This window comes from Limulus polyphemus, unplaced genomic scaffold (genome assembly GCF_000517525.1).
Source record: "Limulus polyphemus unplaced genomic scaffold, Limulus_polyphemus-2.1.2 Scaffold637, whole genome shotgun sequence".
Taxonomy (NCBI): domain Eukaryota; kingdom Metazoa; phylum Arthropoda; class Merostomata; order Xiphosura; family Limulidae; genus Limulus; species Limulus polyphemus.
This window is the reverse complement of record NW_013666247.1, coordinates 301888-325391: the sequence shown is the minus strand read 5'-3', so window position 1 is coordinate 325391 and position 23504 is coordinate 301888. Positions and strand designations below refer to the sequence as shown.

Genomic DNA, 23504 nt, shown 5'->3' with positions numbered 1-23504 from the left:
TTAGATTGAAGATTATTTGTTTGTTTCGCACAAAGTTACATAAAGGCTATCTGCGCTAACTGTCCCAAATTTTGAACTGATTGACCTAGATGAAAGGCAGCTCGCCAACAAAACCATCCATTACCTTTTGGGCTACATTAATCGATTAGCTGAATTTGTCTGTAATTTTGATAACACGAAGTGGGTAATGCGATTATGTGTGAACTATGTACCATCGGATTAAGAATCCGACACGGTAACCACTAGGATACACCCAGCCTATGACGTATAATTTTGATAACACGAAGTGTGTAATGCGATTATGTGTGAACTATGTACCATCGGATTAAGAATCCGACACGGTAACCACTAGGCTACACCCAGCCTATGACCACTAGTAAAGCAGATTTGTTATTTTTCTGATTAACAGTAATACGATCATTTTTCTATATAGAAAGATTACACCAGCCTTCATGAAAAAACAAAGTTTCCTGCTATGTCAAAAGATGTATTATTCCAGAAATAAGTGATAGTGAAGGTTTTTGGTGAAACATACACACACACATACACTCTCACACATATATATATATATATAACTTTTCTTATGAAACACACTGCATATACTACATTTCAATTAAGTTTCAGTTAAAATTCTGTATATAGTATTTTTTGGTTAAAACATTAATCAGCATGATGTATTATGCAAGTGCTAGGAAAGCCTGGTCGCTTTTTTTAGGAAATAAAACATGACAGTTAGATTGAAAATATTTTACTCTTTAATGGCTCTTTAAGGATTTCCGTTAGAAATAATGCACATTCATATCTATACTGCATTTTTGCAATTGCAGAGAGCTGTTGACAACGTTTGTCGCATTACACTAAAGCGTTATATTTACTATATTTAAATGAAAAAAATCTAATGAATAATACTTTTAATTATATTTCTTGTATTAGGTCAGATTGGAGTCTTGTTTGTTCGTTTGATTTAGGGTAAACCTATAGACTAATCTATCTAATCTCGGTCCATTGAGTCGAATCGAATTCCGGATTTTAGCATTTTAACTATTTAACATGTAGGATCTTCTTACGGCCGATACCTGTTTGTATTACATTATTTATTGTATAATTATTTTAACGTTGTACTTCTTTTAACTGTATAAGTATATGGCACAAGTGACTATTTTTGCGCCTTCATATCATTTTATTATGCCAGGCTTAGCAATATTAAGATATGTTCCTGAAGAGTTTTACTTCCTTCCTTTTGTGTTCCCCTCAAATTAAGTGTATTTAAAATAAACTCAGTTTTCTTTAATTAATACGTTTCCAACTTTAGCATGTTCGATGGTGTATAATAGCGTATTAACAGTTAACGTTAATAAAATAAAATAATTTGAATTTCTTAGCTTTGGTATAATGTTTTAGTGACAATAGCTTATAACATGTGCTCGTATTGAGGATATGTATTTTGAATTTTGGCGCAGTGTTTAGCTAAAACACTTATATCGTTAAAATTTGTTCACCCAGAAGATAACCTGTTGTACAGCTTTACATTTAACAAATAAACAATATACACTAATCTTTTCTGCTTTATATTTGAGAAAGCATCAGGAAAAGTTAAAAGATATTTCAATGTTATTTATAGTTATTTCCCCGCAGAGAGTCATGCTATTTTTCTAATGCCCTTCTTCTTTCTTTTTTTTTCTTCCAAACACTTTTCAATCGATCGCTATTTCATTTCTCGGCGGACTGACTTAATATGTGGTACAGTTATACCTTGATTTAATGCGTCCAAACCAATTCTTCATTTTTTTAGACCTTTTTGAGGATTGTATGGGGTCAAAGGTAAAACAACCCCAAAATGTATATTTTGGACTCCTGTGTGGTCATATTTATAACAGTCAAAGTGAAAATGGGCACAGATATATATGTTTTAATGCGCTAAACACATGATATATTGCATAAAAAAAGTTGCATTTGCCCATTTTGAGTCTTTTTAGGGGGTCAGAGTTCACCAGTTTATTTGGGATTTTGTATAAAGATACTTTTCTAATTGTACCACATACTGAGAAACAAAAATGGTAAACTTGCTTATTTTTAGTAATTATAGGGTGCTTAATATGCCACAAAAAATAATTAATTTTATAGTTTTTTGACAATTATTCCACTGTAATTCGGCCAGTTTACATGGGATTTAGAACAAAGATATGTTTTTACAGATCCCATACATATTCATACAAAAATGTGGGATATGCTTGTTTTCGATCATTTTAAGGGATCAAAAAGTTAAATAAACCCATAATATTTAGGGTTAATTACTTAGCCTTGTTTCGACCAATTTACATGGAATTTGGTACAAATATACCTTTATAATAATCCCAAACAGAGATAGGGACAGTTTGGAATTCTTGTCTTTTGCTTAGTTTTTCAGGGAGGAAATCACGTGAACAATTCATGTGTATGACAACCATCTTGCATGGGATTTGGTAAAAATATATTTATTGAAGGTGATATACACAGTTTTAGATTTTTCTGGTGGCCATGTTAGGAATGCGTGGCGGAGATATGTTATATTCGCCTGCGAATGTTGGCTGGCCTCTTTAATTTTTATTGTATCCAGGTGCAAGTTAATATGAACGTATTTTTTCTTACAATTGGTAAAAATATAGGTATAAGTAACTTAAATAAGAAGTTTCATTGTTTCCATCAGATGGCAATATTTAGTGTTTAAATAAGTTTTGTTATCTTTACATGTCTCTAATTTTTAGCTATTTTATTTTAGCGCTATGGGATTAAAGCTTGTGGAGAACTCGAGTGTCAGTCTGTTTACTGTGTTAAAATATACTAAGAAAGTTTCATCTACTTTTATCATTTTCTTGTTCACTTTATGTTTCCAGTTAAAAAAAAGAGAGAACTAGCTAAAGGTGCTTACTGGTCATGAACTAGACAAAAGTGTTAAGCTTCTTAAGATACGAGAACAAATTACTTTTGATGTAGTATCAGCTTACCTTTTTCTCCTTACTGTCAGAAACAAAATGTTTTGTACTTATCAAACGAACTTTCGTCACTCTTCGCGCAATAATAAGATGAAACTTAGTTTTAAAATGTTTTTAAAATCTATAAACATATATTTTTTTAAAGATTCACTAGTTCGTAATGGAACAGTTTGTAATTTAATTATTTTTTTTATTTTCTAAACGAAACGTCACAAAACCTTATAAACGCGTTTTTCACAAGTGAGGTTTGCATAAGATTAAGAATATGGGTTTAGCGAAATCTAAAGCTTAACAAATAAATATATTAATCTGTTTTACTTAATGCGTTAATTTGGTTAATAATTATACTTAACTATTATGATTATATTTTTATTTCTTCCAAATTAAATATTAGTCTTTAGGTTGAGATATAATCAGTGTCAAGAAATTTATTTAATACAAGGCACTGCAAGTATCCAATTACAATAGAGATATTGTAGTAATTGACGTAACTTTTAGGATTAACTTTGTTTTTCATTTTGCATTTTTAATTAAACGTAAAATAGCATAAATTATTATTTATTACTTGAAAAGTAAACAAAAGAGATAAAGTTGAATTATCAAACATTAAAGTCATTCTTCATTTATAAATTTGAAGAAATAAATTTATTAAGTTCATTATCTTAATTTTTCCGTCGGGAATGTTTTAAATCCGTCAATGTATTAATGGCACTATTTTCTCTAGTTTTAGAGATGGTTCTTAACAGATAAAAACATAAACAAGAAATCTTTGTAACTTTAAACAAACATTTTAATATTCAGCTAATTCAAGACAGTTGATTAATGGAATGTATGGATTTATAATTACTACTTTTAGTTAATCTTCAAATTATATGCCTCTAAATAGTAATAGCACGTATAATATAAGAAAACAAACATTAACATAATTGATTCACATATGAAATTATACCTTATTTAAAAAACCTTTAACCATGAAGCTTTACTAAAAAACATACATTACGCACTATAAGAAATTCGATGACATTTCATAAGCATGATGTACTTTAGTTTCTTATAACATTCTGGGAGTATAAATAATGTATGGTATATATACCATACAATAAGGGATGCATGCTATATGACTATTTCTTACTTCAAAATGTAAAATACTAGATACTTTAGAACTAAATTAATATCGTATTATTAAATAGGAAGTATTACAGTAAAATGTCTGGAAAAAAATGAAATTTTCATAACATTTTAGGGATTATTAATTTGGCACACACCTATTATAATATTCTATAACACTTATAAAATTACGTTTCTAGTACCGCTCATTTTGTTTTGATAGAGTTTACAGTTGTTTTTTGGTTCTAAACTATTTCCTGTAAAAATTAATTATATTGGTAGTAAAGTAAACTGTCAGTTATACGCTTAGAACTTTTACAAGCCATTATTTATTCAGAGCTATGGTAGCAAACGAAGAGGAATTCTGAATGTTTGAGTGAAAACCACAGAAATCTGTTTTCACCAAACACGAACATTGAACTAGAAATATACGGGGTGTATCACGATAAGCCATTTATGAACATCATCTCAATGTTAGAAACAGGATTTTTAAATTTTATACCTTTCTTGTAGACCTTATTCCTTTAGCCAATAATTTGTTTCCATCTTTTTGTATAATTCAGCCAAAATAGTCAAACTAGGCTGCTTAAAAAAGGCTTACTTTTTCCGAGTAAAATACTTCGTTACTGACATTTTGTTCAGCGTCATATATTTATTGTCATTAATCTTTTCCAAAAATCTCATGTACTTGAAACAGAAAATTATACTAAAAACCATGTGAAAATATTAGCTTAGAATTATCGGATTTTTTTAAATTTTTTATAGTGAAGTGAAAGTGAAAAAGGGGGTCTTATTTTTATGAACCGATTTAAGTTTCCACACTCTGGATTTGTTCTGGAGCCTTTGGTTTTATCAACTGATACTACCTTGTTAGTTTGATTAAAATATTACATTATCACGTATCGATTCATTCGTATTTATATAAAATATGCTTGGCATGGGGGCTATCTCAGTTACTAAATGTAAACGTGTTGACTAAGAAGATACCTTTAAATTATATTTTAGTCTATTAGCAACCAATTCCACAAAGAATTGAGCGATAAAATCGAATGTATTCGTATTTATATTTTAAGCTGTAGATATGTAGGTGGTAAGATTTTAATCTGTTGTGTTTCTTTCTTCTTCCCCATTTCTGACATAACGTTTTGCTCTTGCGAAGATACATTTAAAAATGTCAGAGCATACAACTGAAGATGAATAAACTTACACCCAGTAGATACTTCAATACATTGACGTAAATACAGAATTAATAGTTTTAATTCTATCTGACCATAAAAGGAAAGCTACTTTATTATTTTCCCAATATATATGTATTAGTAAAATAACTTAAGACCGTATTTTATTCTTTTAATGAATTAGTTTTGTATAGAATAGTGCTTTAAAGATCTCATAATTTTTATTTTTTGAACAAACAAGGAATTTAACATCTAAATATGATGATTTGTATATTTTACATAAGTCTTGTGAAACTAGTGTTAATGATTTATCAATACTTGGAGAAGAAATGATATATTAGTCAATGATTATTATGATTATATCCTAATTAAAAAATGAAACTGTTAGGGTGCTTAGATTTGAAGAGTTCTTTGATCCTGCGTTATTTCGTTTCAGGTAGCCATTTGTAAGAAGGAAAAAAATAAATTTCTGTTATTTGGTCAGGCTATTCTGAAAGATATATTTAACCCCTAGGTTCTTACAATTGTGTTATAACATTTGAGAGAGAACTCTATTTTATTTATTATATATATCTTTTCTCTGATATAAAATAAATTCACAAGTATTGAAGGTTTTATTTCTGTTTTGGTTTCGAAATAATTAGTTATATTACAATAAACAGTTGAATAACATTAGGAAACTTACAGATAAAGCAAAATTAAACGATAGTGTACCACAACATTCATGTGTGTATCATTACTTTTGTTTAGATAATACAAATCATATAAATCACAAGCAGAAATTAGGATAACAAGAATAAAATATAAACATCAAAGAAAGATGTGCATTACTGCCTGCAAATGAGTCTTTTTTTCTATTTGTTAAGAAACATGCTGTGTAAATATATCCAATTTATATTCAGAGTAATTTAGGACTTGAGCTTTATATATTTATACCTGAATTCCACAATGCTGTTTTGGAAGCAAGAGATATTAATCACTTACCTCAGTTACATTCTTGAGATTACTGAGACACACTGAGTTTACATAAAGGTGATGGTTTTGGCTGAATACAATTGAACATAGACTCTTTGTAATGTAATTATACTTTAGCATCTCTATTTTTATTAATTACTCATGAGGCTAGAACGTCGATGCGTTTGTTGTAGTTATTAACATCCTTTATACTCAAAAGTGCGTAGAGCGAATAGTTAGGTGACGATTCCAACTACTCTCGTTAAAATAATAGCTGCAGTGAAGAACAGTTTTATCATTACCGAGACGGTTTAATTATATAAACACCAATGTTAACGTAAACAAAATGCAAGCCATAAATACTGCAAAGGTGTTTTTTAAGTCTGTCATATTAGGTAGGGCAAGAAAGAACTGCTGATTCGTTCTTAGCTGTATGATTTAATGTTTTGAACTGTTTTATTTACTATAATGTTTATTAAGTTTCATAATAAAGTACTTATATTAATATATGAGCTTAAATGATCCAAAAACGTGTTGAAGTGCTAAAGTGACATAAAAATCGAAAACCCTATATCGCATACACATTTTTGTTCAGCCCCCACCTCCTAAAAACAAAATTTTAATGCAAAAATACTATGACTATATATATGTAGAAATATAAGTAGAATTAACGGGACGTACAACCATGAGCCATGGACAGCACGGGACGTACAACCATGAGCCATGGACAGCACGGGATGTACAACCATGAGCCATGGATATCATGAGACGTACAACCATGAGCCATGGACAGCATGGGACCTGTAACATCGTTCTCATAGACTGCAGTGCTGTCCTTGGCTAATGTTATTATAGGTCCCCTGCTGTCCATGGCTCATGGTTGTACGTCTCATGCTATCCATGACTCATGGTTGTACGTCCCGTGCTGTCCATGGCTCATGCTACAGGTCCCGTGCTATCCTTGTCTCACATCTTACATTTTCGATTGTGCTCATTTTGATTACGATACCACAGCTTCCATTGTAAGAAAGAGAAAGTTAAGTTTATATCATAAGTCATGATAAATATCCACAGACCTTCCACTTTACGTGAACGTTGACTTTCAAGATTACCTTTTAACCAAACCATATGCAAATAAATCAAGGATACTGGGCTACCAAGAACATTGCTTTCATTGCACGTTTTTCGTAGAAATCCTGCCGTGAACTCAGAAGTATGACTTGAATTACACCTTGCATAACTGGTATACATGCGATCTGATCTTCTCTTTATAACTAGAATTACACCTCGCATAACAGGTATACATGCGATCTGATCTTCTCTTTATAACTAGAATTACACCTCGCATAACTGGTATACATGCGATCTGATCTTCTCTTTATAACTAGAATTAATCTTACCATGTTATAATGTAATCTGCCCCATGTTTGCATCTATTTGCTATACAAGCATTCATTTCTGAGAGGACTGTGATATATTTATCCTGGCATAGTCCTACGGTAGCGGAATTGTACTGTTAGTCTTGGCCTTATATGCAACAAAATGTCAATATAGTAGTATTTGTATTTGTAAAAGATTATTATGAAGTACGATTAACTTTTCGCACGAGCGATATATACCAGGTGCGTCCTTAATTGTAGTCATCACACTAAAGCAATGAAAATGAGCTTTAATACACTAAGCTTCAGTTCAAATTCTATCATTACACAAGAACAACGTATCACAAAGGAGATAATATGAACTGTGTACATCGAACTATAAATATATACATGTATCTTAGTTACTTTAATGTGTCTGTAAGCTGTATTGTAATTTATAGGTGATCATGTTTTTATTTTATGCATTATAAGTCTTCTGCATATTATCTGTCTATCATCTCTGGCTTTAATTTTCAAATGCATCGACTGGAACAAAACAAAAGTTGAAATGGAATTAGCAAATTATATCGAAGATAAGCGTCTGATTTCCAAACTAGCGATCAAGGTTGAGTGCACAAATCATCTCTTATTAATGATGAAATATCTCGAAATCACAAAGGCGAAAGAAAATTCTAAAGCATTTTTTTTCACACTAAGAAAACATAAATAATTATTATCTTTGGATATTTTTGGAAGCGGTTGGTTTGTTCTGCAAGTCTCTGTTAGGAGCGATTTGGAAGCGGTTGGTTTGTTCTGCAAGTCTCTGTTAGGAGCGATTTGTGCCCTGCACACATGCATTGAACGTGTTTGCGATGTATGCTAATCATTCGTTGCTTCTCGACCTGTATCTAATACATGTATTTATGAAAACACTAAAATGTTTTGTGAAACTTATTAATGTCCTATCAATCGAATAATATGTGTTCACAGTTACTTCTTCTATAAAAAAAAGAAAGGATTCTTTTTGTTAACTGTGAGTCAATTCGCCAGTTCGTTATTTTCTAAACGTTACGAAAAATTTAAGGATATAAATCTTGTTTAACCCTTCTATTTTAAACTATTAGTATACGTGAAATTTCAACACTACGTCTGTATATCTCTCTTCATTTTTTTAAAGTAATATGCATATGTATATAAAAAATGTTAATTTTAGTCAGTTATTATAAAACGTCGGACCAAAATGTTCACGTATTAGAGAAGAAAAGGTGACCAAACACAAAAGCTGAGGCTACATAATATGTCCGTTTAGTTATCATAAAGTTAATAGTTTTAACTGTAACAATAAAAAGATTTGTTCAAAAAACGTCGGACCAAAATGTTCACGTATTAGAGAAGAAAAGGTGACCAAACACAAAAGCTGAGGCTACATAATATGTCCGTTTAGTAATCATAAAGTTAATAGTTTTAACTGTAACAATAAAAAGATTTGTTCAAAAAATGTCGGACCAAAATGTTCACGTATTAGAGAAGAAAAGGTGACCAAACACAAAAGCTGAGGCTACATAATATGTCCGTTTAGTTATCATAAAGTTAATAGTTTTAACTGTAACAATAAAAAGATTTGTTCAAAGTTATTATTAGTCTTATTGTGATATATGCCACACAGAAACTCCGATCAAAAAATAAGAACACACTTTTTCAAAACGTATAAAAGATAACACCATATCTTCATTATGTAATATTTTTAATACAGTAGAAGATTTATTTTGGTTATAAATAGTAGAAAAAAAATGGACTCAAAAGGTCTGCCCTTAATGGCGTTGTGCCTATTAATCGATGTTCTAGGTCTGCCCTTAACGGCGTTGTGCCTATTAATCGATGTTCTAAGTCTGCCCTTAACGGCGTTGTGCCTATTAATCGATAGTACAATAACGGATATTCCAGATTAAGAGCAATGTTTTTAGCCTCGTTTTCTATACGGGCACTTGTTAAAGCGGGCAGTTATCTTTTCGCATGATAACTTTTTATATTTTAAGTGCATTTTCATACCTATGGATTTAAAAACACGTATTTCTTTGTCCCATTTATGTAATGTTTTTACAGTATACACAAAAACACGCTTACATACATGTAACAAAAATGGCTTTAAATGCATGCACCAAACAATATGAAGGGGCCTTAAAATTCAGAAATTTAGTACGATCAATATGGAATCTAGCTTATAGTGGCTCATTTTTGATATTAAGGCCACCTTGCTATAGAGGGCATTTGGACACAGTCGGTAGGGTGCCCTTAATGTCGAGGTTCTCCTGGAGTATTTTATAACAGCTATTATTATTTAAGACTCGTAATTGTTAGAAGAGGTTATGAAAAGAACATGTGAAACTTACGTTTCTGTTGATGTTCGTCAACTGTAGTGTTTTTCTTTAAAACAATATGCGCATTACTGAATAGAAAAAAAGCGAAATCTGGTATGGTATTTACATATTACCTCATCAGTTCAGCAAATGTCTGTCAAGTTTGTTTGTTCAGCACAAAGCCGCATTAGTCTATCTGCTGCGTCTACCTTGGGGAATCAAACCTTGGATTTTAGTTTGTATCTCCGTAAATTTATCGCTGACCAATCGGGGGGGGGGGCATGATAGGTCAATAAAAACTGCCCAGAATAAACTAAGCTATAATACTATTTGAACCCCTTGCTGTCCAGTTTATTTTATGAAACCATAAAATTTCTATACTTATTGTACTATGAAGTAAAATTTGTTAATAAATCAAAAATCAGACACAAGAACGTTTTTTCTTTCTTGTTGCATTTTCAACAAATCCTGTTGATGAATTCTTTGTTACCTTTATTTCAGTTAACACGCTTAATAATAATATATATATATATATACTCTTTTTGTTTTACTATTATAATACACGTATTAAACTCGGATTAGTTGTGCGAAAAATTAAGCCTTGCAAACGGCAGTTTATTCGTCAAAATTGGTGTTTCGTATCTGAGGAAGCAGTGATGCTCATTAGGGACAACAAAGCTCATTAATTTTCATGAGTTGAGCGGAAACTGGGTACCGAGAAAACATATGCATAAACTGATCAGCTAGCATGTATGCAAAACATGATTATAATGAGGAAAAGGAACACAGAGATAAAAATAACGTAGACGGGTAAATATGCAGAGGCATTAATATAGCGTGGAAAACAGCACGTGTATAATGTTTAATGAGGCAATAATGACACCACGCAACATTGGTTTTGCGACATGGGCACAGCTTTGCTCAACTATTATTCATTTCTAACTAAAACATGTTGTCCAATCAATGCACGAAGTTACGCCAAAAACAAGTAACATATGTATAAAAACATTCTATTGGAAAATGTTGTGGATATATATATATATTTCATGTAATAATTTCTAGGTAATTTAATAACTCTTTACATTCTTTATACTGTATATTTGACCAGAAATTGAGTTGAATTTCATTTTGGAAGAAGTAGTTCAAGTGATACCAGGATAGTTCGATTTTTAGAAGTTTTAATCACTATAATGCATGTTGAAAGTTTTGTAAACTATAGTTTTTTAATACCCTCGTTACTTGATGTATCATTTGTGTAAAAAAAAGATTTTCAAGAGATCCTTTGAAAACTGGACCATTAGTAAATGCTTTAAGAAAAATATATCATAAAGCTTCATACCTGAACGGCACTAAAATGTATAGTTTAATTAAATTTTTGAAGCAGACATAACAGAAAACGTGAGCATCCTTTCACTTAAGAAAAACCCTTCTAAAACATGTTTTAGTGTCTTTCGTGGAGCTAAGCAAAACGTTTTGTATTGAATAATATTTAGTGTCTTCCGTGGAGCTAAGCAAAACGTTTTATATTGAATAATATTTAGTGTCTTCCGAGGAGCTAAGTAAAACGTTTTATATTGAATAATATTTAGTGTCTTCCGTGGAGCTAAGCAAAACGTTTTATATTGAATAATATTTAGTGTCTTCCGTGGAGCTAAGTAAAACGTTTTATATTGAATAATATTTAGTGTCTTCCGTGGAGCTAAGTAAAACGTTTTATATTGAATAATATTTAGTGTCTTCCGTGGAGCTAAGTAAAACGTTTTATATTGAATAATATTTAGTGTCTTCCGAGGAGCTAAGTAAAACGTTTTGTATTGAATAATATTTAGTGTCTTCCGTGGAGCTAAGCAAAACGTTTTATATTGAATAATATTTAGTGTCTTCCGTGGAGCTAAGTAAAACGTTTTATATTGAATGATATTTAGTGTCTTATACCAGCCCCCCAGTGGCACAGCGGTATGTCTGCAGACTTATACTGCTAGAAAGTGGGTTTCGATACCAGTGATTGGCAAAGCACAGATTACCCTTTGTGTATCTTTGTGCTTAATAACAACCAACCAAGTCTCATATTAAATACTAAAAAAAAAAAAATATTTTCTTTGAACATCATTATTTTATGTAAAATAATTTAATATTTTGCTTTGATATATTAAGCAAAAGAATAAACGAGTTTTAGAAACTTTTATAACCATTACTTTAGTCCTGACACTGCCGATTTAAGCACTATACGCGCCAAAGATGAAGACAAAATGCTACTGGATGAGCCACTTCTTGAGATTTATCCCTGAGGACTTCTTGAGTCGAAAAGAGTAGGCACTGCCTTAATGCCTCTCAGGGCTCTCATTTCACAAATAAACCTCTACTTTTTCCCAAACGTTTAAATGTCATCTAATTAACCACATATTTCGTAACAGGACAAAGAGGAATTATATAGAATCATTGAGTTTAGTACAATACCTGCTGAATATCATCAAGATAAATGTTTCAGAGGTGTTTATATCACGTTTTGCAATCTTTAGGTAGTTATTGTGATTCCGTTAAGTTTAAAAAAAAATAAGCTAGCTATATCAATTTGCTTGTTAGGTAACAAAACACAACATACGGATAACAAGGGACCATTTGGCATTTCGAAGCAGTCCCTGCTCTCTCACACTTAAGAAAATTAAAATTATAAACCAACCCACTCATAAATTTTTAGTATGTCATCGATTCCCCTCTTAAACTCCTATAAGCTGCCGGGGTCCACTTCTGGAGACGACAATTCATTCCATTAGTCAATAAACCTTTTAGAATTTCATAAACTGGAGTCTGGACTTCTTTTCCCATCTCACACTTGTATCCTCTCGTCTGTTTATCTTCAGAATATGGCACAAAGAAATCACAAGTGTTTATGTTATTGATAACCGGGATAAACTTGTAAACTTCAATATGATTACCTCTCACCTTTCTTTTCCAAAGAGAAATAAGTTAAGAGATCTTAACCTATCTTTGTAAGATAACCATTCCATCCCTGAAATAATCTTAATAGACTAACTAAGAATCCCTCCAAGAAATGAATATCGTTTCTTTGATATGGACATCAAAACTATAAACATTGTTCCAAGTGAAATGTAACTAGTGATCTAAATGATTTGAATAAAAAGATAATGAGCTTTTTAGAATTATACTAAATATGTCTGTAAATATACCCTAAAATTCTATTAGCTTTACTACTAGTAACAGAGCATTGCTTCTTTGGTTTGAGTGACTCATCCACCAATATGTCAATATCCTTTTCTTCAGTCAATCTATTGAATTGGTTCCAATCTATATCAAACGGTGGTTAAAATTATGATAACCCAAGTACATTACCTTGCACTTAATATATTTAAAGGTCATTTGCCAAGTATTTATCTAAGTCATTTTCTAATACCTTAATATCACATATGAATATTTTATGAAAACCAAAAACAGTTAAAGAGCGCACAGAAAAAAAGTTCTTTTATTGTTCTGTTTATAGTTAAAGGCATAGAAGTAAATATATTAGAACTGAAGTAGAGCTTTTACGAGAAGTATATTGTCTCATTTTAAGTACTCTGTTTTTTTTTCAGTGGTTTCTCACGATTTTACAGAATATGTACTATGGGAAAAATGAAATCATAGCATTATAGCAGGAGTTCTTATCTATAATGCTAACCGGGTCAAAGCGCTTGTAATGAATAACTATAAAATGAACATTGATTATTCAAAAATCAAACCTCCTAAAAATAAATAAACAACACAAAGCTTAAAGGCCAGCATCTGAGTTTATTAAACACTATCTAAGAAGATGTAACTAACACTAGTTCGAAAACTGGTCAACTGGTTTAAAAATTGAACCAACTAACTCAAATCAGAGTCATTCAACAGACAAAACTTGTAACAATTAAAAAAGGAATGTTAAAGCTGAGATAAAAAATTAGTTAATTGTATCTAAATGATTTCGAAATTAAAATAAAAATAATGAAAGAAGTAAAAGAAATTAACGAAGTCTAAAAATAGATTATAGGTAGCGGACGAAATGATAATAACCATCGCAAAATTCAAATGTAGAAGAAACTTTAAAATAATCATAAGGCAACAAGTTGAGTTTGAACACACAAATGAAGGTTGGTGTGTAATCTATGAGAAGGCTGATGTGCATTCAGGGGATAGAGTTAGTGAAATAAATTTTCTGGACAGTTAATGAGTGCTGAAAATCAAGCGAGTTTGCTTATTTGTGTTCAGAAAGGTGTAGTTTTCAAGAATATCGTCTTATAAATCATGTACTTACAAATATAACTGTTTTTGACTCCTTTCTGTTAATTTTGGTCTAAGCTCTGAATTGTTTTAATTAATTGCCCCTAGTTTTGTTTGTCAAAACTATTTTCTACTCAGATTAACGTCTACACTTTAGTGAGTAAGTTTTGAACAGTACTATTATTATAGGTCTTCTAAGATGCAGCTTAGGCCTAACGATGCGTTGTTAATGCTCCAAAATATTTAGCCTAAAAAGTCGAATAAACTTGTTTGTGGGCCTGTAAACATTTTGTTGTTTACTTTTCTGTTGGATTTTTGTACCTGTTATGAAGTTAGTCATAAGGAACAGTAGTTGGATTTAAAGAGGTGAGAAAGCGGCCAGCTTTTAGTCAGTCTCTAAGGGATTAGGGGATAAAAGCACTCTAAGCCATTAGAAAATTATTGGAGTGAGCGGCTGTCTTTTTTGTTCGGCTGATGGGTAGATTACAGGACTCCTATAATTATGAGACACTGTAATCCGATATACGGGGAAAAACAAATGTGGAAGTTCAGAAAGAAAGAGACTAGTTCAGCGTGGGTTTGAGTAAGGATATAAAAGACAGGAATTCTACAAAAGTAAAAAGACCTGGAGATGTGTGATAGAACGAATAAACAAACCGAATAAGACGAAGTAGTATGCTGTCAGTAAGAAACAAAACCTAGTTCTAAATCTACGTGTTATGTTTACACTAGTGTGAGTCTATTCCTGATAAGAAAAATTACAACCTAAATAAAGTTAATGGCCATAAGAAGGGAGAGCGAAGTACAAGTATAGCATGATTATACCAAAATGGTGTCAAGGCGATCGCAACAGTGTCTTGGATGTATTCATTAAGTTTTTTTACTATAATTTTGAATTTTTTAAATTACATTTTAGGTTGAATTTTGTACAAAGAAAGAAGTGGGATATGTATGTTTGTTATATATTTACATAGCAAGACTGTTTTAGCAAAATTATTGGGCCAGCAAACTACACTAAGAGGGAATATATCCCTACAGATTATTTACAAATCTCAAGATATGGTTTAGTATGTGAGCAGCCGCGACAGCTAGCCAGTTGTAGTTAATATATTATTTGGAAATTTCTCCAATACTTCTAAGGACGAATGTTTATTGGTTGCATCATTGATTGGATAAATGTCCGTGGTATTTCAACTCACTCCTAAATCAATAGAAAGATTCTGGATGTTCTAATGTCGAATCTCGCATATCTTCCTTTAGAGTCTTTGAATTTCATGTTTGCACTTCTAATGTACCTAAAGAGCTTCATGTTTTAGGATTTCTGTGATAGGATACAGACTGAACCAGTTCGCCACCATTGTGAATGCAAAACGTCAGATCTCATGGTGACGCAAAGATCGAAGTTTGGATGTAGAACAATGGCCAACTGTCATGGTTGGTTGTAATGGATGAGAGTAGGTGTTAGACAGGAAAATAGTTAAGAAGTGTGGTGAGATAATATCTTGTTGTGAACCTGTTTCAGCTAGTTAAGATTTGAATCACCAATATATATAATGGAGCCACAACTGTGCTGTAAAATTCTAGACGGCACTACACTGCTTATATTATTAAAATTCTTGGAATCCATTAGAAAAAGATAATACCTCTTTCAGAATGATACTGCATCATTCCATAATGTATACCGTGTTTAGCAGTCATTTCAAATATATAACATCCAGAAGCTGTTTTGGAAGGAAAGAAATACCGAACTGAATCAAAATGAACAATTGTGGGAAACTACTGAGAACTTCCTGAGAGACAGAAAAGAGAGACTGACAGTCTATTCTACCAGATATGTACCAATAGTTAATAAAAAGTGTTAGTTAAATATTTCAAGATGTTATAAGAAAATTATAGTGGGCCCTATCTTTATTAGCAAGGTAATAAGGGCCTGCTTTTAAGGTGTATGCAAACACAGACAGTTTGGATAAAGAATTATATAAATAAATATGCATTCAAAAATTGAAGAAATCTCGAAACTGGTATCTAAATAAGCATGGAATAAATGATGAAAAATCACATCTTCTATCTTCATTATTTCTTAAATTAGAAAAAAAAACTTGCGTCTTATTGTCAATTTTTTTAAAAAAATTAGTTTAAAACATATATGAATTTTATTGCAATTAAATATTACTTTTAAAGATATGTTTTTTAATCAAATAATTTCCGACTAAATTTACGCCAAAAGCAGTGGTTTCTACTAATGGTCATAGTTACAACCATTAAGAGATAATTACATAATCATACATTCCGTGCTTAAGTATAATTCAAATAAGTTTAAATAGCAGCTTTCCTGACGCTCTGGATGATGTTCTTCAAAGAAATAAGCGTATGATGAGTTATATATTATATGATAACTATGAAAAATATTAATTTTTTCCTTAAAGTAACACAGAAACTTAGTACGTTTGTACAGAGTTACTAATCGTACACTTTGAATGCCTTGAAGTAATTAGGAAACTGTAAAAATATAAAAGCTGTTTGCAGTTAAGCTGTGGGTATAAAATCTTATTGAGCTTCCTTTTTATGCGATATATAAAGTTTACTTAACCCTTGTTTGAACTACTAATTTTCGTCTCATTAAAAGTAAATGAAAAAGGGATGTGAGAAAAATCATCATATATTCATGTTACTTTAATGGAAGGTTAAAACAAAAGTACGTAATTACAATATTCTAATTGTTATTTTTTTTTCTGCAGCTTCCTTTGATGAAAATGTGTTCAATATTTAATCAAATTTTTCTTTCATCCCCCCTAGATTAGAAAAAAATCTAGCTTGGTCAGTAGCTTTAGGATAAAAAAAAATGCGCGATTCCTGTGTAAAAAAAAAAATAACTTACGTTAATTCAGAGAAAACGCATTAAAATCTTTTGTTTGTACATTCGAGAAATTAACAATCACTTATGTGTAAGGATATGTCTGTTACAATAATATTTTAGTGTGCAACATTTTCATGCATTACAACTAATATCTATTGAACATTTTCTGTTTTCTTTGTAAAAAGAATTAAAATATTATTTAGGAACTTACTACTTTTACGTAAGAAAACAAAATACAAAAAATATCACGCTTTACTCTCGAAATATCATCATAAATAATGATTTTATATTTTAGTCATTTTTTCAATTCAAACTTATGTAATTCTATAATTATTTAAACTATATAGACGTTGGATATGTTTTTGATTTTACCTTTGTTAAATGTTCGAATTATAATGATATAAGGCGTATAAGTCTTATCACTAGTTGAATTGCAATACTAAAAAATACTTTAAATTGTGGATGGAGAAAACAACATTAACAACATACGAAAACGTGTGGATACCACTGAACTGATACGATACAACTGTTTATTCTTCACAAAATGATAAAGATTAACTATGCAGGCTAAACGTATGAAATTACAGATACATAAATAACGTTATTTACTTACACGTTATTAACGAACCAGCTAAACTCAACTAATACAATGCAACTATTTAATGCTACTGAAAACTCACAAAATGATAAAGATTAACTATGCAGGATAAACGTATGAAATTACAGATACATAAATAACGTTATTTACTTACACGTTATTAACAAACCAGCTAAACTCAACTAATACAATGCAACTATTTAATGCTACTGAAAACTCACAAAATGATAAAAATTACCTTTACAGCCTGAACGTATGAAATTACAGATGCAAAAATATCGTTAGCATGATTTACTTATACGTTAACAAACCATTATCATAATTCTTCATGTGTTTTTGTTTGAACGAGTCAGAGATACGATAAACTAACATTTTACCACTACTTACTCGCAGTCAAGCTACTGATAAAAAAATCCTTTTTCTGTTCTGGAGAAAGCTGAATTCATTTGTGTCATAAGAGATACCTATAATAAAAATTATAAGTTTAGTCAGTGTTGAAGGGTATAACAAAATAATTTATTAAATATTTAATCAAAATAAATATTTCAATGACTCATACATGTTTTACTACAAAACGTTTTGTCTGATTTTAGTTTGATGTAAACTCATGTCAAATATTCTAGAAATTAATTGTATCTAATCCAATCACTATAATCATAATACACACAAAAAATGTTTCATTCTTATAGGTTCTTAATTCATAATTAACTTCACACTTTTGAATATGAGTCCATACTAGGCACCATTCTCAATCATGAACACACAGATTTAATCAAGTAGTCTCGGGATGTTCTTAACAACTTATATATATATGTTCGGGATGTTCTTAACAAGTTATATATATATGTTCGGGATGTTCTTAACAACTTATATATATATGTGTTCTGGAATATTTTATTTTTATATTTACAGAATTTTAAAAGTAACACGAATATATGTCGCATGGTTGGTTAGTTGGATGCTTATTTTTTTATTTTAGCAAAGCCACATTGGGCTATCTGTCGTGTCCACCGGGGGAATCTAACACCGAATTTGTAAGTCCGAAAACTTGCTGCTGCCCCACCAGGAAACATCTGGATTGTCTATTATAAAAGACACATGATAACTTTTCTAAGACGTAAGTTGTCTCCTTATATTAAAATTAAACATTGTTTTTGATCTAGGAACAACTTCAGAATGTATTAATGATTTACGAAGTGAAAAGAAAACATTGACACTAAAATGGATTCCTCAAATATTTTACTTCGATTTTTTTTCATAACATCAAAGGGAAGAAAACTGTCTAGCTTTTGTTAAATGTGCATGGACAAAAACAAGCGAGATACTTTTAGGTTAAAACCCACGTATAAAGCTTTATAAAATCTCTTTGTAATTTCAGCACATTCTTACTGAATTTAAAAAAAAAATCGAAAGTAGCATGTTCCTATTTTCTGGGCTCAAAGCAAATCAAGTTTGACATCAGAAAACTTTAGATTTCGCCTTTCTCCTCCTAATCACATTACAGCATGGTTCTGTAAAAACAGCACAGCCGACAGACGTCTTCCACATAACACCCTTTAGGCTATTCAGTACGAAAGCAAACACCGCAACAAATGTTAAGAGACATCAAGTGTGATTGTTCTCACACTTATGTAGGGAAGCATTAACTATAATAGCTGTGGTAGGAATCTATACAGAGGTGGTTCTTAATGTAAGATCGATAAACTTTCAGACCCAGTGTCAACAAAGAAGACTAAGCTTCAACAAATTTTATTATTTTTATGTCAAGCAAGTACCATCGATAACCAGCGTGTATTTTTCTCTAAAACTTATTCATTCAACATATGTTCTGCTGTTATGAAGATATATAAGAAAGTAAATAGGTACCTACTTCTTTGTTTTCTTCTTTTCAGCTCTACTAAGTTTTATGGATATAACATGTATGTGATTAAAAAAAGAAATAACGCTGGCTAGATACGAATTTACATTAAAACTTAAGCCTAGAAACACTTCAACAAAGAATGTTCGTTCACACTGTAGTTTTCACTGGAAATTTATAGGGAGTTTTTTCCTATTCAAGATGTAAAAGATAATAAAAAATAAACACTTATTGTAAATATTCATATTCAAGAAGACAGAAACAAGGAGATTATTTATCTGATTCTTTGAATCTTTCTGGTGATTCTTCTTGGAATGTGGTAACACTTCATTGTGGTATAGATGGGTAACACTTTAATATATTATCGTGGATATTGATATCATTAGAAGGTGGTATAGGAACAACAAGTCTTCACATCAACAAATTATCTGAAGTTCTCTTTTAATAATAACTAAACTACATCAGCAGTTAATGTATAGCTTTCATCAAACTAAACGCATTTTATGTTACCTATATTTTTTATGCTTATTCAGTTACTATTTTTAATACATTTTATATATCTAACACATTAACTCAAAATTCTGAAATACTTTCTGAAGTTATTTTGCAGGCATGTTTTCTAAACAATCAATAAAACTAGTAATTATAATAATTTACTATAAAACCAAATCAGTAGAGTAGCCATGAAAATTTACCATGAGTCGGCGTGGCAGAAATAATATAACACAAACCAAGAAGGTAACTATAGCAACACTGAATTTAACCGCATAAGTTATCTTTGTACTTAATTGCATATCAATGAAATGGTCAAATCTAATAGTATCACCAGCAATGAATAAACGTCTTTGATGACTAGCATTTATATAAAACTTCGATAAAATTATATTTTGTCTTCAATTAGCTCAAATGGCCGAATAAGAAATATGAAACGTAGCGTGTGCATGGTTTTTGGTATATTACAATACTTTATAGTGTGAAGCACTTTACATGAGCGTAAAATTCAATAGAGTAAAAGAAAACCATGGTCAGCAAAATTTTATGATGAAATTATTTGAGCACTTTGAATAAAAACATGCGTCCATTTGAGTTAAAAAAGAAGATTTTTGTTGCAATTATAGCACTGATATATCCACTCTTATACAACACTATTTTGAAGATAATGAATATTATCGTAAGGAAGGCAAAAAAGAAGTACAAAGGGACCATCTTCTTGTTTTACTGTATTAGTGGGAAAACAAACAGACCATAATTAATCACAATATTTAATCACTATGATGTGTGATGTATTTTAACTCCAATTTTAAAATGTAATAGGAATCGTGAAAGACAAAAACAATCATTCCATGACTCATCATTTGTATTATGAGTTTTTCGATGATGACTCATATACACCCAAACGATGTTGAACTTAAAAAAGATAACCAGTAGACGTCTAAAGTGAGCCTGAATCATGAAGCAAACGACAAACCAATAAATCGACCGCTAGCACAGAGCAGTTATTGTAACCCACTGTGATAAATCAAGAGGAGGAGGAAAACACACACACACACATATATATATCGTTATTAGCCTCTATCTCCTCAAATCAGCTATCTTGATACAATTTGCCTTAACCACGCCCATCTTTGCACATAAATCAGAGGAAGAAAATGATAGTGCTACAATTGTACAAATGTTGATAATAACAGGGCTTGGATATAGGAAGAGAAACAGAAATGTTATTCATTTATTGCTTTTTTACTTTATTTGTTATGTGGCATATACTGTTTCTACTGGAATAACTAAAGAAAAAGTTCTTGGAAGGTTGAAAGCTGATTAAATTCAAAAGCAAATGGTAACAACGTTATTGATTAAGTACATTTTATTTTGGTCACGTAGTCTTTAAATAGGTTGTTTTCCCGTTTCAAGTTAGATTATATAAAAGGCAATATCTGCCTTAACTCATAAAAAAAATAAAAAATAGGGAGTCTTACTGTTCAATTTTGGTGAAAAATTCGAGGAAGTTTCAAAAACTTCACTGAACTTTTTAAAAAGCTAAAATTATAATACCACAAAATGAGACGAGTGGTTTGATTAATACTTGAAAACCTTTCAAATTACAATATTTAGTATATATATATATATTGTATATTTTGTGCACTGTTGACGAGTGTTTTACATAAATATCCCATTTTTATGTGCTCTCAACTAACACGGGTTATTAAAATTATTGTCTTTCTATGATATATTTAGTTTTAACTTAGAAAAATAAAAATGCATGCCTTATTATCATTATTGCTATCTAGCATTCATAAGGATACATTCATATGCAAACGTCATTGCAGTTGAAGTATGCTTTTCCGCTCATGACATGATGCACAGCTTGTTTTGGTTACGATTGTAATTACGTATTATGTGCAAGAGCTAAACCTAGATATATACATATTTTGAGGTTAATTTTGTACAATTTTTGTTTTATCACATTAGACGTGTGTTATACTAATATCTTTCTATCTTTATATTAAAAGTAATCAGAACACTTCGATGGTAAATACATAATTTCGCAAGAGGTTACAATATTTTTAGTGTTTCATTTTCCCGTCTGGTTTTTGTTTCTTGGAAGAAAATAAAACTGTAGGACATAAAGGATAAATATTTTATAACATTGAATCAATCATAATGTACTATAAATAATTAGCATCCCTAAGTTTACTTTACAAGATTCCTGTATACGCGCAGTCTAATAATTTTTCAAAGAACATGTTAGTTAAAGTGTTTGATGAGATCTAGGTAACGCTACGAATAATATTTTTAGTTTCTTCTTTGTATTCATTCTTGTCCAATAAGAATAGTTGAATCCCATGAATAACCAAAACCTCACTAAAGCTTATTCTTTTCAAAGAAAATTTAAATTTTCTAAATACTTTAATGTTTTCTACTTCATGTATATTATTAACAAATCCTTATTAATGTGTGAAGGATTCAACAAGTTTATTTAACGCATAAAATTTGTTATTAAATCTAAATGAATTTGTATGTAATTATACAGATACTTTACATAACTCAATCTTTATGTTGTTACTATAGTAGTGAAAAATGAAACATTCTTTGGAGATTAAATGAATTGTTACGACTAATGCACAGTAACCGTGACGTTAAAACATGATGCATATATCTTTATGTATACCTTTAAATACATATATGCCAGCTCAACTCTTTCCTGCTTTCAGGGCAGTTTTTTAAAACCGTAATGAAATTATATCATAACATTCTAGAGAATATTAATGTAATCAATATCAGGGTTTTATTTGAAGCAAATTGTTCACACGTTTCATTTGTTGAATAAATAGGCGTACACAAGGAAATGCTAGGAAAATATGCGAATAAGTGGTTAGCTGCGGTTATTAAAACAAAGTGTTCAAAATATATAATTTAAAACATATATATATTGCTTAGATACGGAGAATCGAAGTTATATTTAAGGCTATTTCAATCAAGATGATTTGTTTCTGGATGCTTGAATCATTGTATTAGTAGAAATCATGTTAAATGTTTAGAATTCTAAAATGTGATTTAATAGATTAATAATTTAAAAGAATGAGTTAAAACTGTTATAAAATTGCCATCCCTTCTGTCAAAACATGTGCTTCAGAATAAAATTATTTGACAAGTATCATGGTAATATGCTTTATTATAATACCAAAACACAATAAGCTGAGTACATAATTTACTTTTAGGAAATGAGCTGATTATTGAAGTGACTTTCAAACTGCATATTGAAAGAAGTATGATGAAGTGATTGAGTTACAGGTTTTATTTATTCATTAATTCTAAAGGGAGTTTTTCAACTAATAATCTGAAACTTGGTTTCTAAATATACGTGAAAGTATTCTTCAAATCACTAAAAGTAAAAAAAAGATATATTACGTGAAAGTATTCTTCAAGTCACTAAAAGTAAAAAATATATTACGTGAAAGTATTCTTCAAGTCACTAAAAGTAAAAAAGTATATTACGTGAAAGTATTCTTCAAG

General features: G+C 30.5%; 1 protein-coding gene across 4 annotated transcripts in view; it reads right to left on the bottom strand.

Moving 5' to 3' along the window:
• Positions 1-23504, bottom strand: part of LOC106459614 (leucine-rich repeat-containing protein 24-like) — a 160391-nt gene that overhangs the window by 123037 nt on the left and 13850 nt on the right. For 3 of the 4 annotated variants that reach the window (XM_022386138.1, XM_022386141.1, XM_022386140.1), the window contains exon 2: positions 18023-18099. The exons of the other annotated variant lie outside the window; for it this stretch is intronic. The gene's annotated coding sequence lies outside the window, so the exon portion shown is untranslated. The remainder of the gene's footprint in view (positions 1-18022; positions 18100-23504) is intronic. 4 annotated transcript variants of the gene reach the window in all.